Source organism: Pteropus vampyrus, unplaced genomic scaffold (assembly GCF_000151845.1).
Source record: "Pteropus vampyrus isolate Shadow unplaced genomic scaffold, Pvam_2.0 Scaffold206, whole genome shotgun sequence".
In the NCBI taxonomy this organism is placed as follows: Eukaryota; Metazoa; Chordata; class Mammalia; order Chiroptera; family Pteropodidae; genus Pteropus; species Pteropus vampyrus.
Genome location: NW_011888987.1, coordinates 1651040 through 1655998, shown reverse-complemented (window position 1 = coordinate 1655998; position 4959 = coordinate 1651040).

Genomic DNA, 4959 nt, shown 5'->3' with positions numbered 1-4959 from the left:
TAATAATATGTACTTATTACCCTTCACACAAAAATTTTATGTTCCAAATGTATGTGAATAATTGTTCCAAATTTATGTGAATAATTTAATGCCATATGTAATTATTATTTGGATCATAGATGAGATTATTACTTGAGATTATGTCTATTTTTAGGTTGTAGAATATTAAATAAAGTAAAAATGACTAGTGTTAAGTAATGGAAGATACATAAGACAAGAAGTTGTACACTTATAAAATTAGAATAGGACTTTTAGGCTATAATTTGAATGACAGTGATGAGATTTTGTGTCTAATTTAGCACCCTAAATTGAGCTGTCACTTGAATTTGGGTGGGGGACTAAATAGAGAAAACTAAAAATTATGAATAACCTTACTGCCCAATGCGTGACCTGTCAATTACTTTAGGTTGCATTTTCCTTAATTAAATCTGTAAAGCTTTTCTGAACCTATGATTTTGGGGGAAAAAAATAACTTTTGAAACAAATTGTTTCTTCAAACAGTTGTTTCTAGATATTACACTTTTTGTGATAATGACACATTTTTTCTTAAGGTTGAATAATTTAAACACACAACCAACCAGTGAATGGGTTCTTTTTGTTTTAAAGTGAGGGATTATGATTGACCTTGGCAACTGTACTTTTTAAAAGAAGTAGATTAGCACACATAATCTATCTGGCTTAGCTGAAACTACTGTTAATGTTGTAAACTGCCAACTTTGTCTTCTTTAAGCAAAAACAAACAAACGAAAAAACAAAACCAAACAAAAAACAGTTTTCTATCCCAACAAAGACTTTTTATAAAAGTAATAAAGTAATGGCATGAAGTATGCTTATTGTGCTGTAATCACACCCCAGGAGGAATGAGAAGGTGCACCAATGCACCTCTTGCTTTGTAATGACCCAGGAGTGTGATTATTTTATGATAGCCACATTGCCTGTCACACCTTATTGCTTATATATTCTACATGTCATAATGAATCCTGAAGCGCTTTCTAGGTCTCATAGTAAAGGCAATGACTTTGAATTACAGGAAGTAGCAACTTTTCTAGGTACACATCAATTTATCTTGTACATATTAGGGAGAATTATGAATGATCTACTTTTAAATACCAACCAAGACACAAATATTGGGGAACTTTGGGTTTTATGCTTTAAAAAAATCTTACTTTGGCTACCTTTCTAAATAGTTTTTATCTCTCTGCTCTAATTTGGTGACTGTTAAATTATTCTGTTTCTATAGGTAACACTATCTTCCTCTGAAACCACTAGGGAAATAACATCTATGACATAATTATCTTGTAGTTATTTGCTATGATGTGTTACTATAAAAATTGGAGAATAATGAGCTTTCCAAAACAAAAATTAGTTTCATTTGATTTTAAGTGTCCATTATTCAAGAATTACAATTATTCTAGCTACAGATGTCTAGATTTTCAGGTGTAATATTTGAGGGAGTAATATTGAGGGTGCATTTTAATTTATTCCACATGATTAAGGATCTTTCTTTTTCAAATGTTAGAGTTGCTACATTAGTTCTAGTTATTGTATAGATTTTATCTTATTTGGAAATAACAGTTTAGCTTTGAGATTCTTCATTGTAACTGTTAATATATTCAAATTAAAATGAGTAGAGTTAATAGTAGATCTATAGGGAAGAAGAAAGATCAAGAGTAAGAGATTTCTGTATTTAGCATGAAGCTTTAATATAATAAGACAACAAGGTAACAAACTAAGCAACTATTTTTTATGCTACCTGCATGATTATCATACCGCAGAGTGAATTTGCACCTCAAGGAAAGGTTTCTAAGTAATTTTATAACCTTCAAAACATACAGAGAAGTCAACATTTAAGTCCAACATTCACGTCTCTTACAGAGAAAAATCTGCAAAACTCTTATCCTGTCATTGTAACCTAGCTGATGAAGATAATGGCCTTTCACTGTGACTGCTGATGAGTCGATTCAGTGTCTGCGTCAGCTTCAAGATCAACCATGTTAACCTGAGGTCACTTCAAGGAAAACTGTGTGGAAAGTGACGATTATTTAGCTGCCTACTGCATAAGCTGAGATTCTTCTGATTACCATAAAGGTCAAATATGCACATTTTGACTGGTGGTAATGAGTAGTTTTAAAGATGTTTTAGCCTTTTCTTAATCTTGCAGTGTCACTAGGCTTCTATTGTTATGCACCAAAGAATGTGCCTCTAATTGTACCATTTGCCCTATTGTAGCTTGTACATAGAGCCAGTAGTGTGATGTTACTTGTGATAACCGCCTACCACATGTCCTAATAATTATTAGCCTTCAATAAATTGTATAATAAGGTAACTCAAGTCTGAAGAATCCAAAGGTTCTTTAAAAGTTGAAAGCAATATTTAAGAGGCTCATGTATCAAATTCTAATAATAGTGGAGAATAAAATAGGATATAAAAATACTTTTCAAGGAGTGAAAACCTTTTAAAATTAGGAAGTAACCTAAAAATACTTCAAATACTAGAAATGTGTGTATGTGTGTATATGCATATATCTGTATATATGTATATATTCATACTCACACATTATACTGAGTAAAATAAGTCAGACAGAGAAAGATAAATACCATATTGTCAGCACCCAGCTGATCAAGAAGGGAAAGTTTCAGTGGTGAGCTGCCCAGTTGAAAGAATGCACAAGCAGCTGACATGAGAATGAAATGGCAGGCACCAACTTTATTGCCGGGAGAGCGTGATTCCGCGCTAGGGGACTGCATGGGCTTTATATATATCAGAGAACAATAGTAGCATTCTGCCACACATGCGTAATAAACAATAAGCTGAGTCATACGTGCATAAGTTAGGTGCAGGTGCCTTACTACGTTAATGTAACATTTAAAATCTGGAGTCCTATCCCTAGCTGCGAGCCCGGACAGTAGCAAACACATGAGCCCAGGACATGACACTGTTCTCTGTTGTCAGCCTGGGTGATAGAATAGAGAAGACAAAAGGACCATTAAAGACAAGTCTTTTCCTTCTGAGAGGATGCAGGCCACCTGCTCATCTTGAGATAAAAGGTAGCTGAGAGAGGAGCTGCCCCTGGCCTGTGGTACCAGATAGTTTCTTCGAGGGTAGCAGGCCAGGGGTTCTCCACCAGTGTCACAGTATAGAGAGGAATGGGCCAGAGGCTAAGAGCAAACTCCCCACTAACTGTGAACTCTCCACTGTCATCAGAAATGACACTTGCAAGGCTGTGTGCCAAATGTAAATCCAGGGTTCTACCCACAACCCATTGCGTAAGCCCTGTCTCCAGGGCTCCACCAGGGCCACCCACGGCTGTTGTGTTATCCGTATAGTCCAGGGCCATGATCAGGTGGCCTGTTTATCTGCTGCCAAATATTCTGGGGCTGGCAAGAGCAAAGCTCCCTGGTAGGCCCGGGGCAAAAACTGTTTAGCAGCAGTGCCCGAGCACATTTTAATAGTCCATGTCAAGCCTGTTACAACCTTGTGAAGGGGAGACAACCTCATTTGCCGGGGGCTGCTCATTCAGAAGGCATATAACCTGTTGGGGATTAGTATGCCAACAGCGCCAGCCGGGGCCCAAGGCACACAGTTTATTCTTCAGCAAGTTGTTGAACCGCTCTACCATTCCAGCTGCCTGTGGGAGATAAGGAATATGTAACTGCCACTGCACATCATTGTGTGGGCCCAGGTCTGAACCTCCTGTCCAATAAAATGAATGCCTCTGTCACTGGAGATTAATAATGGCTGGCCATAGGCCACCACAAGGTGCTCCAAAGTGGTCACAGTATGGTGTTGATCAGTAGCTGCCACCAGTCATGCAAACCCTAGAGGGGAGCTGTGTCCACACTTGTGAATACATAGCGATGTCCCTGGTCTGTGGGGAAAAGCCCTATATAGCCCACTTGCCATTCCTGGAGTGGCTTAGCCCCATGAGGCACCATCCCCGAGGTACTCTTTACCTGCTGTCTCTCTGGGTGCTGCTCAGCACACCAGGGACATTGTGATATTGCAACTTGTGCTTGTGCCTGGATCAGTGATAGCCCCCACCATTACAGAGGCCAGCTGAACCATCTCTTCTTGATATAATTCAATCCCATCAACCCCATCATCCCATATCTTCTCCACGGCTCTCTGCCGTACCTATTTCGTCAGGTCCCAGAGTTTGGCAGGGGAGTACTGGATCAAGGTGGTATGCTTTTTAGCCTGGGGGGTGCTGCCAGTTTGCCTTCCCCCGCCGCCCCCCCTCCCCCGGCCACCAGCTGCTCTATTTCAACCTGCTGCCATATCACTAGCTGAGCCTGCCACAGTATCGCTGGTGGGATCCCAGACCAGGACAATGGCAGTGACCCATCAGGGCCTTGCAGCATGCATTCTGCCGCCTCCAGCCGCCTTTCCAGTGCTTCTTCCTGATATTGCAATTGTTGCACCCACTGAGCCTGATCCTGAACCTCCAGGCTGGCCTGCTGCAGCATTGCCAGGAACATCCAGGCTACCCTACCCTCTGCCTCCCAGTGAGTGGTCGGAATATTCAGCTCCAGAAATTCCAGGCCTTTCCAGATGGCCTCAGGATGCAACTTCACTCCATCCCAATCCCCTGGGGATGTCTACGTAGCCAGATACATGTTCATGGGATACTATTAGGAGATGGGGGGCCACAGACTGTCCTCCACCCCAGTATCCTCCACCCAGGGACCGTGAGGAGTGCTGGGGGCTGTACTCACCTCATCCTGCCAGCTGTGCCCTGTGTCAACATCAAGCTGATCAAGAAGGGAAGGTTTCAGTGGTGAGACACTGAGTTGAAAGAATGCTCGAAGAGCCGACATAAGAATGAAATGGCAGGCACCAACTTTATTGCTGGGAATATGCGCTTCTGCGCTAGGGGACCGCATGGGCTTTATATATGTCAGAGAACAATAGTGGCATTCTGCCACACATGACTAATAAACAATAAGCTGAGTCATACTT